Source organism: Chiroxiphia lanceolata, chromosome 1 (genome assembly GCF_009829145.1).
Source record: "Chiroxiphia lanceolata isolate bChiLan1 chromosome 1, bChiLan1.pri, whole genome shotgun sequence".
Lineage (NCBI taxonomy): Eukaryota > Metazoa > Chordata > Aves > Passeriformes > Pipridae > Chiroxiphia > Chiroxiphia lanceolata.
This window is the reverse complement of record NC_045637.1, coordinates 119,160,172-119,176,270: the sequence shown is the minus strand read 5'-3', so window position 1 is coordinate 119,176,270 and position 16,099 is coordinate 119,160,172. Positions and strand designations below refer to the sequence as shown.

At 39.2% G+C, this 16,099-nt stretch overlaps 1 protein-coding gene across 3 annotated transcripts in view; it reads right to left on the bottom strand.

Annotated features, from left to right (window-relative positions):
- TBC1D5 (TBC1 domain family member 5) overlaps positions 1-12,541 on the bottom strand; it is a 316,083-nt gene extending 303,542 nt beyond the window's left edge. For all 3 annotated transcript variants that reach the window (XM_032684071.1, XM_032684094.1, XM_032684087.1), the window contains exon 1: positions 12,369-12,541. The gene's annotated coding sequence lies outside the window, so the exon portion shown is untranslated. The remainder of the gene's footprint in view (positions 1-12,368) is intronic.
- Between the last annotated feature and the right edge of the window lie 3,558 nt (positions 12,542-16,099).

The window sequence follows — 16,099 nt, the reverse complement described above, 5'->3', positions numbered from 1 at the left end:
AGTAGACTGGGACTAAATTCAGATATATCTATTCACATCAAGCACAGTATTGGGTATTATTTGCTCATATTTGGTGACAGACATTTCCTTTTAGATTTCCTGCCAAATGTCATTTGGTGGGATCACAACATGTACATCAGGACAGACACTGAGCAGCCCCTCATGGTTACCAACAATTTGTCCTATTTCTGCAGAAGGGCATTTCAAATTAAGGTTTAAATGGACAGAGGGAAACAAAAGCCCAGCTTTAATCTCACCTTATCACTGTCATTCCCTCTAGACCTACAGCAGGCAGATCTCTGCCACTGCACCACCATCAAGGTGCGGCTGGGTCACTAACACGGGGCAGCTCTTCAACTTGATGTCAGACCTTCTCAATTAGAGAGGTCACAAAGCAGTTCTTAAACGGGTCAGCTTAGGACACAGGGAGTTTGCGGGTTTATTTGTTTGTTTTTTTCCTTCTTTTATCATAGTATTAATAAAACAACTAGTCATTTACCCGGGACTTCAAGGCACTGTATCACAATTGTGACGGAGACTTTGAGAGGAACTAACAGTTTCAGAGGCCTCAGCCTCAGAAAAGGCAAATGACAAAGGAAAGTAAAAATACTTTGAAACATTAATTAGTGAAGCTAGAGAAACGTATAACAAGTTACAGGAAAGAGGTTAGTATATCAGGAGGCACTACATAAAAAGACACTATCCAGTGGATGCTATAAACAGAATCATGAATCATGACAAATCCATGACCAGCTATTAAAACAGAATTCTGGAACTGACACTTGTTTCAGTTCCCTCAAAACTAAGCAAAATGAACAAGTATAAAATTGGCATGGCCATAACATTTCACCAAGCAAAATTCTTAACTGTAGACAAGAATTAGTCTCAAGTGAAATGGCAGCTAATTTATTGCTGTCAGTTCAGGATACTTTTCAATGATGAAATCATTGCAAAGTGTAACTCAGGACTATGAAAGATAAATTCTCTCATTGAAAAAATGAAACTGCTACCCAACCTTCATTTACTCTGAAATTAACCTGAATAAAAATTTTAAGAGTTGTCTAGTCAGGGTGAGTAAAAAACATTAGCTGAAATACAGTATTAGCAATCTGGAGACTTCCTGGCAACTTGAGTCCTTTTTTTTTTTAAGATGAGAAAGTATAGATAGTATACTGAGCACATCAGAAAGAGTGTCAGCTTAATGTAATGTACTACTACAGATATATTTCTTTCTAAAGTAAATTGAATGTTTGAGAAAAATGAGAAAACCTTGACCACTTTTTCCTCTCAGTATCAAATACATCTTTGTCACCACTTTCACCACTCAGGTTCACAATGAGAAGGTGATCTTCATCAGCTCCTCTTCATCTTCCAGCATATTCAGATCTCATTGGAAACTCAGTAACTGTTTTTGTTGTTTTTCGTAAGACCTACACATATAAGAGTCAACCTATCTATATATCAAAAATTCTCATTTATCCCACTCACTCATGAGATTCAACTCGCTTCCCAATCAATCCACGCAGTGCACAGCCTCTAAAATGCTCATCTCCCTGGTTGCCAAAGTTTTCAATAACTGTAAAGACTGTCATCTTTAATGACCAAGCCTCTCAATAGTAATTTTACACTATTCTTTTTGTTTACATCTTTATCATTGCATACCATTTAACAATAACAGATGACAATCTGAGTAAAAACCCCTGTAGAAGTCTATGTGTTCCATTACTTCCACAAATGCAGGGAGCCAGTACAGTCTGCTTCAATATCTAATGCTGTATCTTTACTGTGTCTTATATTTGTTCTTCCTAGCCCACATTTCTTTTCTAGTGAGCAGTTATGTGGTGCTTAGCTGCCTGCTGTGGTTAAACCACAACACTACCCTACAATTATTTCTGCTGCAGCTGGACCTCCTCATGGCCTGAAAACACAAAAGCAGAAGAGCTTGACATGCACAAAAATCAGGCAAACAAAATGTTGAGACATACACTGTAATAAACCAAAACAAAAATGAGTAATGGCCAGTTCAAGACACACATTCGGTGTAGTTGGCTTTGATGTTATTCCATTTTTCCAGAAGGTGGACTCTTAGAAGTATGCTGGCTTCTTTCATGCTTAGGAAAGTCCAGGGCTGCAAGTATTAGGGCAGAGCAAGACTGCAAGAAAAACAGGAAAGAGGAACAGAAAATAAATGCTCAGTGTTTAAAAAAAGAAAAAAAAAAAGAAAGACTATTGAAAGCTTTCCTCTTAAACCCACTGGTTTAAGTGCTAGTCATCTACTTTCTATCCAGCCTTTGTTCCTTCTCAAGCTCATATGGCTTGAGCTAGGTTGATCCATTACTTCTGGAAGAGGATGGTGTGAGTCTGAAGCTTCTATGCATAATGGAAAATGGAAGATTATCCTGAGTATTACTGGAAGCTACCTTGAAACACTGGCAAAAGACCACCTGTATTAGTAGGTGTTCTAACAGGCTTATGGACTAAATGATAATTAACAGCAGCTCTACAAGATTAAGAACTCCAGTCAACATTCAAAAATTATAGCATGGGTCTAACAACATACTTTTATCCCAATCTGGGTAAGCTGCTACAAGTAGTAAAATGATGTTCACTCAGCCCACATTTGCCCTCTTCTCAGATAAAATTACTCACAGTGGAAATCATAACCATGACTGATCATACACTATTACAGTAAATTAATGTAAAAATCTAGTCTCCCTCAACAGCTATGAAACAGCAACAGCATGCTCTAATTCCTGGCATATGTCAGTCTTGAATACTGACTTATAGGCAGAACCACATATTTTCCATCTAATATACAAGAATTTTGACAGTTTATCTAAAAATCCCTAAAGACCAGAATAAAAATGTTTAAGATACTAAAAACAAGCTAGGACTTTCTCTAATCACTGAGGCTTTAGAGTGCACAGAAGTGCTATTAAAGTAATATAGCATCTCAGTGGGATTTGCAACAGCTGAAAGTGCCACTTGCTCATTCTGTATGTGTACCTCAATCCATCCCAGTTGTGCAAAATGTCAAAGTGGAGCCATGTCCAGTGACAGTAGCTGCTGGCTGCTACTGTCCTTTGCTTCTCCCCGCTCAGTTTCATAAGGACCGAACCTTGTGATAAATGGATTCTGCATTGGTGGGTAAAGACAATATGACTGCAGCAAGTGTATGTCAGACATCATTATCAGATATAATTATTAAAAATTAATATTAACTTGTATCTGTACAATACAAGTTTTCATTTCTTCTCAGGTACAGAATTCCTCGCACTTCACCCCAAAGAACGTAATTAAGGCTCAAGACAAAAGTCATAAGAGACAAAAGACTGGGCAGCTTTTCCATATCTGCAAATTGAAGTTTGACACTCTATCTTGAAGATGTGTCAAATCAGCAAATGACTTCACTGATGAAAGGTGGGAACCAAAAGTAACAAGCAAACCATTTGGGTTCATATACAGTTCTGAAAAATGCAGAGTATGAAAGGGGCCACAAGCAGCTGGCAATCAACTGGAAATGCAGCAGGTACATTCTGCCCTATACATAGCTCATTCCATCTGTCCCTTACATGTCTTTCTAATTCCTTAACTTGCAGTTGAGCCTCAACTGTCATCTTGCACCTGAAACAAGCAATCTTTAAACCAAGACTCATGGGCAGTATAATAAATAAGAGTTGGGACTACTGCACAAATCCAAAAATCAAAATAGGCTTCTTCTAGGTGAAACCCACCCTGACTACAGAAGGGAATCTTGTGAGAAAGAGACCAAGTGTAAAATATTTATAGTATTTTTCACAAATGCTATATAGGAATGAATTTTTAGTTTGAAAATAGAACTATTGAAAACAAACTTACTTAAAATAATACAGAAAAGTACCAGCATAAAATTGCTAAGGGTGTTTCATGCTGATGTGTTTCTCCAGAAAATCGTGAAGTAAATTAACAAACAAAAGGTAAAGTTTACCCTCATTCATAAAACACTCTCATTTATTCTGACTGCTACCTTTGAAAAGCACATTTGAAAAAAAATTCAACTCATCCTAACTATAATGCACATGACCAGCAATCTAAACCAAATCTAAACCAATGGCTTTTTTATTTCTTTGGTTTTAGTTCTCAAGGCACTAACTTTTGACTGAACACTTTAAATGAATTTTATGACCAGTGAACATATACTGCTGATATGTTCGGAAGAAATCTTTCCACTGACTGGGACAAGAGTTTCCTCTTATTACAGGAAGTCAGAAACTTCCTGCTTGTTGTACTTCCCTCTACTTGCGCTCACCCAGAGTTCTCTCATCCAGCCACAAAAATTAAACTTACAGGAATCAAGGTTTTTGCATACTTGAAAATAAAAGAATATCTTCAATACTATCTGCTACATATTTTCAGGAAGTAGTAAAACTGGCAGGGACAACCAGTGGAAGTTTTATGCACAAATGTGAAATCGACAATGAAAATCAAAGGAGTTCAATTCTTTGTTCCGTTAGGCTAGACTGCTTAATGCATTACACATAAAGATTATGGGCTATAATGAACTTTAAAAGGAATTGTCACAAGCAGCAACAGGTTTAATCTACAAATAAATATGCATATATATACACATATATATATAGAATGCCCAGTTACATACCTGAATTTATTAACTTTTCCCCAAACTGTGTATATTTATTAGCAACATAGGCCTATGTGTAAGTGATGTGAACTAAAAATCAGTCAGGACCAAAGGAGAAAACACTATGCTACTGACTCATGAATAACTGAAAAACAAGCAAGGCTCCCACATTTTTTTTTTAGTATGTGGTGCCAACAGGCTGTATATGCTGCAGGTGCCCAAGCCACCCTTCTGAAAACAAAGATAAGTTTTATAGGAAGCAGGACATGCAAAACAAGCATGAATATCAGCAGAGAGCCACTTGTCTCACTACAGAAATAAATAACCCCATTATCATTCCCAGTACAATTATAAAATAACTTATCAGATATATATTAAGACAAGTATACTAAATGTTTACTTGTATTGTCTCATAAGCATTAGTACTACTCTTCTTGTATCCCAGAAACATAGAACTGGTTTGGGTTGGAAGGGACCTTGGAGTTCATCTTGTTCCAATCCCTTCTACCATGGGCATGGACACCTTTCACTAGACCAGGTTGCTCAGGGTCCCATCCAGCCTGACACGGAACACTTTCAGGAATGGAGCATCCACAACTTCTGGGCAACCCGCTCCAGTGTCTCCCCACCCTCACAGTAAAGAATTTCTTGCTAATATCTAATCTAAAGCTACCCTATTGCAGTCTGAAGCCATCACCCCTTGTCCTAGTCACTGCATGCTCTTGTAAAAAAAATCCCTCTCCAGCTCTTTTTAAGCCCTCTTTGGGTCCTGGAAGGCTGCTCTAAGGTGTCCCTGAAGCCTTCTCTTCTCCAGGCTGAACGCCCTCAACTCTCTCAGCTTGTCTTCAGGAGAGATGCTCCAGCCCTCTGCATCCTCTTCATGGTCCTCCTCTGAACTTGCTCCAGCAGGTCCATTACTATATTTACTCTATCACTCTACTTCTCGAATTTATTTTACATAGCTTACTATTCAACATGTTTAAATTACTCCTCATTTCTCCCATTTAACCAAGGCATTTAAATTGCAAGATTTATTCAGTATTTTACAGTGCACTCCTGTATTAGCAGTGCTGGGATAGTATAAAACCTAGGTTTACTGAAGTTTCCCGTCGGAGTTGTTGTTTGGCCTTGAGTAAGTCACTTCCCTCTCACTGAAAATTATTAGTATAATTTTCATTTATAGATGAAAGGCTCTACAAAACTATTAACCACTACTCACAAATACTCCAGATAAAGTTTAGTTAATAACAAGGTACAAGAAACCAAAGTATCAACTTGTCACTTAATCAGCTTTATATCGCAAGCAGGCATGCTGATATAAGCACAATTACAAAATAACAATGAAACATACTACTCCAGGCTTAAAAGTCTCTATTTTTAAAAGAGGTCCAATTTACATCTGAAAGGTCAGTGGGAACACCCACGAAAACTTTTAAAGCAGAGATGATAAAAAACCTAGTAACTGTATAAGAGAATAATATTCATTTTGAAAGAGAATCTATTGGGGATGATCAGAAAATACAACAACAGTTTTCAACTCTGCAACTTGTCAGGCTTCAATAGTAAAACACAGGTGGATCTTCAGCCAGATATAAATGCTGCCTTACTGTGAACAATGACAAGTGGAAAAAAAAAGGTCTGAGGATAGAGTGTGCATATCCACATCATACCAGATGCAGCAGCCACTGGTCACATCCACCAGTGCTAACAGAAAATCTCAGAACCCAGAATACAATCATCTTCATCAACACCATGTGGAATTAATGAAGTTAAAGTAAATGGCCAGCATGCTGGCAAATCAAACTTGTTGACACAGCTAAAGCATAGTGGATAAGAAATAATCATCAGTGTTGCTCACGTAACTACTGAGCTTTAAGCTACTCTTAACAATTGAGAAAAAGGTGCTGAGCATTACAGTGGAAGGTAGATTATTAACAAAGCACTGTAAAATTTGTAAAATAATTACATATTACCATGGATAATGAAAACACCCATCTATATAAAATTACATATCAACAAGAAAGTTATTACGGAGAACAAAACCCAGGATCAGCATCCTAAACCCTTATAAATTGACTGGAATTTGAAGAGCTCCATGGTATGGCAGTTAATTCACAACTGGGAAGTTTTTTTTAAGTTCCTTTAAAACATCTGCTGTTGGCTGCTAAGTGACAAAACAATGGCCTGGATGACAATTCATCTGATGCCAGGTACAATTCTTACACTAACATCAGAGTGAAGTCTAAATGCCAAAAATTCACATCTACAGTTCCAGAAATATTCTTTAAAACTTTCAACGAATTCCATACTTTCCTGAAATTCAAGTCTACTCTCCAAGCACATCACACAACTAATACTTCTTGCCAACAGGAAAAAGAAAAACCCAAAAGCCCATTTGTGTAAAAGCCAGAGGCTAAATAAAAATAACACTTATTATCAAGCAGGCACAATCCAGGTTTCAAGAAACATCATTCAGACATTCATTACCTGATAATTCAGAACCAAAGCATCTTGACTGTACGTGGGTCTATGGGTTAAATACAACAGCTCACTCAGAAGGTGGTGACAGTAGAGATCTGTTACAGACCAGCAGCTCAAACTAGAGAACAGCAGGATTTTTTTTGTAAACCCATATTTTTAATCTGCTGAAAGAAAAATGTCAAACTGAAGTCTTTAATACTGAAACCTAATATCTCAGGATCTTAAGCTGCCAACAATAAAAACATCCGTTTTAAAAAATTATTAGCAACAGTTTTCTAACAGTGTTCACCATAACCAATAGAAAGAAATTATAATATATTCCATTATAACTGCTAAAATGAGTAAATCACTGGGGTAGGAATTGGGCATAGTCTAAGAATTACTGATTGTGATCAGATTACATAGCCAGATAGCGATTACTGACATTTATGTAAATATTCAAGGCACATAGATGTTCATATTCCTGAGTTTTCAAAATTTCAGAAGCTAAAAAGTGTTATGAACAAAATAAATCAGGGAGAAAAATCTTAGACAGAAAAATATGAAAATGGAAACTTCCTTAAGAGTGCTTTTATCTTTGGTCAGCCAATTCTACAGCTAACAAAAGGGACAATTTGGACTACAGCTCATCCTAGTTGCTTAAAATCTGATGTTTTTTAAAAAAAAGTGTAAGTTGAAAAAAACAAAGGTGGGATCAACAAGGTAGAACAGGGAAGGCTGGATCAGCATCAACATAAATTACAGTTACAGAGTGTAGAATCTGAGACACATAAAACATCCACCTATGACACCACCAAGAGTGGTATCAACCACTCAACAACAGCAGAGGCTCATGACTTGACAGAGGTGGCACAAGTGTTAAAAATCGTACGGAAAGATCAAAAATAGTGAATAAATACTTTCATTCTATAGTTGGAAAGATTCAAAATGGTATAATCGTATCACATTATATTGATTTTCTTTCTAACTCATTTGTTAAGCAGATGTTCCAGATCAGATGTTAAAAAACACTGTGAGACAGACATTTTAAATCATCGTACTAGTTAAACTTATCCCAGAGTCCTAGAGTAGTCAGCCCAGCAAATCTATGATCTGTTGATGTTCTTTTAAAACTACATATTTTAAAAATCTGTATCTGTCTTTAAATGCTAGGGACTGCCACCATGCAGAAGAGTGAAAACACTGTGTCAAAGGGACAAATTAAGTTTTAAGGCAGTCTGATATGATAGAGAATTCAGATGAGATAACAAGAACCAGTGAAAGACAGATGCATTCAAATGTATTCAAACAGTAATTGCATGCCTTATTTTTAAATAGTGGCAAAGATGAATCACTGAAACAAGTCATCCAGAAAAGTAAATGGTAGATTCTCACTATCTTGATACACTTAAAAAAAAAAAAAAAAACCAGCTTAGCCAACTAGAAGTTCAGAAATCAAACCCACTGAGACAAAAACTGACACTGTAGTACATTTAAGGTGAAACGTTGATGTATTAAGATAGATGCAGTACTAAATGCAAGTCACTTTAAGCAAGCACCTGAACTTTTCACATGTACAACTAGATTAATTAGTAGTGTGGTAGTAATGGTCTTTCATAAACCTAAAATAATGATTTGCCAGCCCATTAACACAACAAAAAGCCTCTCAAACTAAATAGCACAGAAAAAAATGTTGGCATTTTTTAAACAGAACACCATGATACTGTCTTATTTCTGCTACATTCGGTTCAGTATCAGTGACATGTGAGTCCTCCTAGTATTTTCAAATGATTTTCAAACAGACTTCAGGTCATGTTATGACTCAGTGCTTTTGGAAAATCTACATCTAACCATTAACAGAAATAAAATACCCATTCGTATTCTGTTTGGTAATTCATCAACCTTTATCCAAAATAAATGCTAAATGTTGAATGTTCATGTCCAAGGTCTGGATGTAGTTTGACTAACTGCTCCACAGCTTGCCTCTTGCTTGTTTCAACTGTCAGAGTACAAATACAGTCAACCATTTCTCCTCAAAGACTGTCACACATGGATTCCCATAAGATTTTGAGTAACCGTGCTTCTTTCTATTTAACATCATTAAAAAGAGCAGAAATTATCAGATTATAATGGACGGACATCAAACTGCATAATTTTCAAGTTCTTTTTATAAAAGTAGCTGATCACAGAAGTTGCAACATCAGAAAAATAAAGACATTCAGGTAAGCAATAAAAACATTCTTAAGTAAAACACAGACCACAATAACAACCTTCCTAAAACTGGAAATGGTAGCAGCTATGCCCCTTCTTTTGGAGGTCAAAACCACAGTTCAAGCCTCACTAACCTAACAACCAAACACAGGCAAGCAACTCCTTCGATCACATTTATCCTCCTGCTCTGAAAGCATAACTCAGCCAAAGAGCTGTATGTTTATAGACTACAGACTGAACTGCTTTGGGCTTTCCCAGCCTGAAAGAAAAAGCACACAAAACCTATAGCTTATTTACTACAGAGCAGTGCAGAGTCTAAGTCAAACAGTTTAGATAACATACCACATTTGCACTCAGCAGACATCACTGGCTCCTGATCTAAAATGCTCTTACACGCGCTAATCAACAAAGCCTCAAATGGACTAGGAACTGATTATCTTAGAAACTGTCCATCCTCCACAATTCTCAGCAACAGCTGTTGCCAATTACAGCAGCATACCTAACAGTTTAAGATAAAACTCCTCAGGATGGAGCGCAAAGTAAACTTTCTAAGGCTTCGTCAACAGAATTCCTTTCAAGGCCAAGTGTAAACTGGTTCTTCGCACAGCCCTTCCCCAGTGAAAAATGAAGTTGTAATAGCAACAACAACCCGGAGACAGCAAAGATGATCTCTACATTAGCGTAAATCATAGGCAGGCAGAGAACGTGTAACACATTTCCACCACATCACATTTCTCTTGCACATCAAGGTACATATGAGGCACCAGAGTCTAAAAGATGCAAGTGCAAACGAAAGAGAAAAGAACATTCGAGTAAAGCCAACACGGTTATGCAAAGAAGGAAAAATGTGAGAGGAATGTTCTCACATTTCTCAAAGGTAAGTTCCCTTCTCACAGGTGGCACAGTACTTTCAGAAAACCTCTAAACCACTTCTGCGTGACAAGTGAGCTTTGCTAATACTGCAGCTAAAACACAGAAATTGTTTGTAAAAAAATCAAGTTTGTGGGTTTCCTCGGATTTATGAGAAGGTGAAATGAAGCAAAACATACAAGAATCTCGTAATTTTAATCAATTGTTGAACAAAGCTACCAGTACAAGCCTTGTTTAGTTGCCTTCCCATCCACAAAGCTAGAGAACAGACTCTTGTTTTCATCTCATTAATAAAAGGATGCCATCAATATCTTTTGAAATGTTTGGTTTCCACAGGAGTTTACCATATCTGTAGTACCTAAATATAAAACCATTATAAAATCTAGAGGGGAAATAAAATGCACCATCTTCCCAGTAGGCAGTTACACATAAATGTAGCAATTCCTTGTGGTCTCATATTTTGCTATGCATTGAAATTCACTATATAGCTTCCCAGCACATACAAGAGTAAGCTCCTGTTGTTGGCTCAATAGCAGAGTTACCAATTTTCAAGTCAGAAAATACACAAAAACGTTTAGAAATTCACCAGCTTATTTGGACTAGGCTGTGTACGTGTTTACCTGCCAGTCTGAAGCTATTACAACACAACATTAGTTGTAATAACTTTAGCAATTGCTATTATTTATATACATACATATGACTCTTAAGAGTTACAGCATTTAGGCCAAACATGGGCCATGTGTCAGTGAAAAAAAAAAAAAGTCTGACAACTGGTAATCACAACTGTGTTAACTCAGTTATTACATTAACAAAAACTTAAAAAAAATGTCCTGGTTTCAAAAATAGAAATCATTATCCCCCAAAATTAATGCAATTTTCTTATTGCACAGTTTTATATCTTACAGTGCACTATTTCAACCTCTGAGTTGCAAATATAACAGTGGATGATGATTTAGAGAGAGGTGGGATTAGAACTAATTTAACAGAATGTTGCATGAACCTCAAATTCTTAAAAATCTTTTCAATAACAACAATTGACCCACATAATTGGAATATATTTTGAAATGTTCAGTTTTCAGAGAGGAAGTATTATCAGTAAATAGCTGAATTAATGTGTGACAAGTAACAGAACTGACAAATAAGAACTTTAATGAAGTTTCATTGGTCTGATAAGAGACTTATCTTACGTGGTGCTTTTTAAACAAGTTTCAGAGTGCTTTGTAAGGGAAGGTAAGCAAGATTACTGAGAGTAAAGTGGAGAATGGATGCTGTGGAGCTGAATGGCATAACTAGAAATGTATCCTTGTCTCCCATTACATTTTGGAACACAATTCTTTCACATATATACCTCTTCCACATGTATATACCACTAAAGTAATGCTATGCCAATAGGATGGAACTGTCTCTTAAAAGCAGACCATAAAGCTTCCAGGATGTGTCATATCATAGGACATGTAGCTAAACTAAACTACTTATGAGTATGGTATAGCGTATAAAATTTTCAAACAGCTAAAATATGCTAATTGCAGTCCTTGCACTAAAATGCAAACTTGTACACCACTTGAACTCCTGTATCCTAAAGAAAAACATGTGTGATGGTTAAACATCTACCACTGATGGCAATGAACTGGACAGCTAGCACAAACTGAGTCAGGCAGGTGAGAACAGGGAGGAAGAGAGGCTCTGGGGCAAGAACACGGGAATGAAACCAAGCTGCTCCTAAAAACTCTTTTCAAGGCCTGGAGGGGAAAAAAAAAAAGCATGAACATCTTCAACTTCCGTCTCCTGCCGCCGGAATAATAAACAAAAATAAAAAAAAAAAAAACAAAAAAAGAAAAAAAAAAAAAAAACACAACCCAGAGGGGAAAACCTTGTGACAAATCTGCTTCCTCCTCCCTCCCTGCTCTCACCTCCCAGCAGCGAGGCTCTGGCTCCACAGCTCCCCGCCGGGAGCACCTGCCCCGGGCACGCCCCGGGCCGCGGCCGTAGCGGCGGGAGCCCCGCGGGGGGCGGGCGGGACAGGCCGGGGAGCGGCGGAGCGCGGGGCGCGCAGGCCTCGGCGCCCCCCCGGCCCCGCCGCCGCCACGCACGGCCGAGGACAGGGCCCGGCGGGGCCCGGGGCGAGGGGGGGCGCACTGTGGCTGCGGGGCGGCCGGCGGGAAGGGAGCAAGCGGGTGAAGGGGAGCAGATGCTCTGGGGCTGGTTTTACCTGCTGCTGCTGCTGCCTGCAGTGGCATGAAGATCTGGCTCAGCCTCTCTCTCTCCCTCCCCCGCCTCCCTCCTTCCTTCCTTCCCTCCCTCCCTGCGCCGCGCCGCACAGACCCCCGCGCCGGCCCGGCGCCCTGCGAGGGACGCGGGGCAGGGGGAGGCGGTGGGGGAGGCCCGGGGCAGGGAAGGGAAGGGGAAGGGCTCCCTGCCCGCCCGCGGGGACGCGCCGTGGCGCCGCCCCGCTCCCGCCGCGCAGGCGCTCGGGCCCGGCGCCTGCTCTGTGCTCCTGCTGCCTGATCCCGGTTCCATGTGCCCGGTCCCGGCTCCTTTTGCCGGCTCCGTGTGTCCGCTCCGCGCTCCCGGCTCCCTATGCCCACTCCGTGCGCCCTGTACCCGCTCCCGGCTCCTTTTCCCCGCTCCCTGCGACCGCCGGACTGCGGGGCGCCCGGGGTGCCGGTGGAAGGGGAAGGGCGAGGATGGGGCTCCCCTGGTAGCGGGAGGTGGCGCGGCTCGGCCGGCGGCCGCTTCCCGCCACCCCCGGCGGGCAGCAGCAGAAGGGCGGCGGGTGTTTTTTTTGAGATCGGGAGGGTCTGCGTGTCTTCGGGACCTTTCGGCCTCTTGAGGAAGCCCGAAGCGCTTATTTTTACATAAAGCGTGCGCAGAGCGTAGTTGCCAGTCACGCAATGCGGGGGGGGGGGGGGGGGGGGGGGGGAAGAGGCTTAAAATGGAGTTGATTTAAAGTGAATCCGTAACATCGGATTCGGCTGGCTGGGTTCAGACCGCTTGGGACACATCCTCGTGGAAGGAGTGAAGTGCCCGGCTAGAGGCCTTGGCAGCCGGAGGTGGTGCTGCGCGCCCGGGGTCACTCGTCTGCCTCAGCACTGGGGTCATTAAACCCCCTGAGCACACTTCTACAGCCCGGCAGCAGCTCACTGGGACAAACACTTAGTTCCCAAGGCAGGCTTGGATCGCTGGCAGGCGATTGAGATCAGTTTAATCAAAAGATCACTTCTTCAAGTTTTGGGAAATCCAGTAAGCCTGCCATTTGCTCGGCTTTGCCCCTTACTGCGTTAAAAATCCTGAAGGAATGTGAACAGAGGACCACCTAGTATTGAAGAGTTCATTTTACTTGCAAGAAAACCTGCAGGGGATATATTTATGCAACAGTCTGAGGGTGCTGTGAAATGCCTTGTGTACTAGGTTGCCCTTTGTGACCATTGTACGGTTTCTAATTATGTCTGATGGTGCACTAGGTATCCAACCTTTTGGGGCTCTGGTACAAGACTAGAGACATACTCCATCATCCATGTTAGCTGAAGCAGAATAACTATTTGAACCTGAGTCTTGGAAAAATGACCCTAAAACTGGTTCGTTTGGCTATTAGATTATGCTTCAGGGCAACATAGGAGAAAAGATGATCAATGTGAGATATACTTAGAAATGTGAAACGAAAGTAAAACTTTGTAAGTGTAGTAATAATTACATGATGAATGAATGATATGTAGTCTCTGAAGACATTTCTTATAATTCCCCTGATTCCCAGAAAGGAAATTTTTGCTTTTTGGGCAATTTCAGGGCAAGATAATCAGCCTATCTATGTGGTTTTCCCAAAGATACTTAGAGAGGAAGTCTTAACTCCATGTCAGTCTACAGATGTTTTTGATTCCCAGATGTTTGATTAAGAAAGAGAGACCAAAGTAGGTTCCGGCCTGCTGATGATAGTGTTTTACAGCAATGCATTTACATATCTTGCTACATCAGATTGTTTAAAGTAGAAAGAGCCATTTAAAGTTAAATTGTTGGTAGATTTAAAATTAAAATGCTCAGTACAGAAAACAAATGAAGACTCCTTTCATGACCATATATCCATTATTTTCAAACACATAGTTTCATTTTCTGTTTGCAATAATGATTTTCTGTTTGTCTCTCCTTACATTTATTGTGTTAGAGCAGATCTTGATGTTAAAAAAAGCCAAGCAGTCAAGCATACATTTCTTGTCTACTGATATCATGTTTTGAATACTTTGAACAGCTCAGTGATGAAATTATGATTGTTTGATAGAGGGCACAGCATTTGAATTAGAAATAATACAGCCATCTACAGTCAGTCTGTATATATCACAATGACCCGTCCACTGTAAAGACATGGAAATGCCTATTTTCTGCTTTTGGAATAGAGTGCATTTTAGATAAGAAGATGCGCAAAAGTAGAATGTACTTGGGAGATGAAATGGCAATGTGAAGAATTACAGCACATTATATGTTGAAGATGTGTGTGTATAGGTGGGACTGACTAAGTAAAAATTGTATTGAAGGTATTGAAACCTTTTCTTTATAAGCCTGTAGATGTGTGCTACTGTTTAAAAAAAAAAGAAGTATGCACCTACCTTTGGCAGATACTCCCACTGTGTACGCAAGTCAGGCAATTGCGAGTTGTCTAAATAACTACTGGAGTAATTATATGAGCATAGGATATCTAATTGTGTGTGCACTTAGGGGATGTCTTAAAAGATTTGGCCCTCTCAGTATTCTCAATATGAAAATTTTCCCATGGAAAATAAAAGCTGGAACAAAAGCCAGCAGGAAAAACAACAGCAGAATCTGCCAAAAGTAGTTTATTCTTGTTTCATTGGCAATCAATTGTTAGGCTCATCATAACACTTAGATGCCAATTTAAGCATGAATGGAGGTTCCACCCCAAAATTAAAACATTGTAAGGAGATTAATCCCTTTTACTTATGCACCAATAAAGAGAAAAATAAATTCCAAGTATTATTAATTTCTGTATTTGCAAAATTATGGGGGGGTTAATATCAAACTGCTTAGACCGTCTCAGTTTATGTTCACAATATATTCTACTGTAGAGTCACAAGTAAAGGTGTGTAAGCTTTGTATAGATGAAGAAAATAATGTTTCTTGTGTTAGGTGTTGACTGAAATATTCTTAGGGCTAGAAATATTTTTAAAATTTTAGTTAGTTGGCCATTGCAATTGTGAAAAATCTTGGCTTATATTTAGTTACATTATTAGTAGCATTGTTCATTTAAATGGTCTAGTCTGTAATGTAGCTAAGTTTTATAAAAGTTCTTAACATCTCACACATGTAGGTGGTATCCATAGCAAAAAGTGCATATGTTGCTTGCTCGCATTCTAGTTTCCAGTCCTTGGGAGGGGAGGGGAATATCCAGTTTGATTATCAGCTGTGGAGTAAAGCATATTACATGCATATGAACTAATTATCAGGATTTCATATATTGAATAAAATGTAAAGCAGAAAATCTTGACTTTTTGGCTCAGTTGACTCATGCATACAAACAGAATATAAAAACTCCCACAGATTTTTAATATATATTAATGTGAATTATATACATTTTATTGAGTGCATATGCTTGCATGATTGTGTGCATATACAAATATGTTTATAGAAATATATGTACACACCTTAGTTGTATTTCAGGTTGTGATAGTATCTTGTTTGGGTTTCATATGTGATCTGTTATCCAGGAAATTTTGGAATGTTAGGAATCTTAAAAAAATCTCAGGAAAGTTTTTATGACTACAGCTTCTCCCATAAGTTAAATGAAGCTACATTTCTCTATTAGCTGAATTCCCGTAGAGAAACTGAGAAGTACTTGTGGAGGGAGTACTTCTGTGATTTCTAGACCCTATAATGAGATGTATTCTATAAATACCCATTAAGAACAAAGTTATATTGATTTTAAACTTGAGGAAT